The sequence below is a fragment of the Tachyglossus aculeatus genome, chromosome 4 (genome assembly GCF_015852505.1).
Source record: "Tachyglossus aculeatus isolate mTacAcu1 chromosome 4, mTacAcu1.pri, whole genome shotgun sequence".
NCBI classification, from domain to species: domain Eukaryota; kingdom Metazoa; phylum Chordata; class Mammalia; order Monotremata; family Tachyglossidae; genus Tachyglossus; species Tachyglossus aculeatus.
Window position 1 is genome coordinate 59,340,038 of NC_052069.1, and position 1,379 is coordinate 59,341,416.

A 1,379-nucleotide genomic window follows, 5' to 3' on the forward strand; every position below is an offset into this window, starting at 1 on the left:
CTCCTCATTTTCCCATCCAAACCTTAACCTCCTCCTCCACTTTCCAGTCATTGTGGACAATACCACCACCCTCCAGAAATGACAAGTTGAACATTAATCTCAGTTCATCTCTTTCATTCAACTTGCACATTCTGTCTCTCATCAAATCCTATCAGCTCTACATTCAGGAAATCTGTAGAATGCACACTTTCTTCTCCAGCCAAACTCCCATGAAGCTGGTCCAAGCACTTATAATATCCTTCCTCAGTTATTGCATCAGCACCCTTGACTTTTCTGCCTACAATTTCTCTCCACTTCAGTCCACACTTCACTATGGATCACTCCTCTCTAAAAAAATATTCTGCACTCATCTCCTCACTCCTCAAAAACTACAAAGGTTGCCCAGAAATGCCTTACCATCAGCTTTAAGGCACTCAATAAGCTTTCCCCCCAGTACTTCCCTTGCTGATCTCTTACTATTACTTTGTAATATTCATTCATTCATTCATTCAGTCGTATTTATTGAGCACTTTCTGGATGCAGAGCACTGGACTAAGCGCTTGGGAAGTACAAATTGGCAACCTAAAGAGACGGTCCCTACCCAACAACAGGCTCACAGTCTAGAAGAGGGAGACAGATAACAAAACAAAGCATTTAGACAGGTGTCAAAACCATCAGAATAAATAGAATTATAGCTATATGTACAACATTAACAAAATAGAGTAGTAAATAAGTACAAGTAAAATAAATAGAGTAATAAATCTGTACAAATATATACAAGTGCTGTGGGGAGGGGAAGGAGGTAGGGCAGGGGGGATGGGGAGGAGGAGAGGAAAAAGGGGCTCAGTCTGGGAAGGCCTTCTGGAGGAGGTGAGCTCTCAGTAGGGCTTTGATGGGAGGAAGGGAGCTAGCTTGGTGGTTGTGTGGAGGGAGGGCATTCCAGGCCAGGGGAAGGTTAATAACCAGTGCCACTGGCTCCCAAGATTAGGAGAGGGAGGAGGGGGCAAGTAGAGTCCCTCTATGTGTCCCTCCCTGAAGACACAACTGAACCAATCAAAGAGAAAGAGATTAGGGTGGAAGTAGAAGGGCCAATTTCTGGAAAGAAAAAGACCATTGAGTATCTTGAATTTAAGGGGAAGCTAGTTGTGTTCTTAAGAGAGCACATGCTGTGACCCCTGGATAAACACAGGGCACAGGAAGGGATAAGAGAGGATCCTTGGATGTACAGAGTCCAGCAGCTAGGACTCTGTGGGGTGAAGTTCCAGCCCCTGGCAGGAGAAGTACATGAGCCTCTAGAATGTAAGCTCATTTTCATCAGGAAACGTTTCTTCCAGCTTTGTTACACTGTACTCTCCCAAGTGTTTAATACAGTTTTCTGTCCACAGTAAGCACTCAGTAAG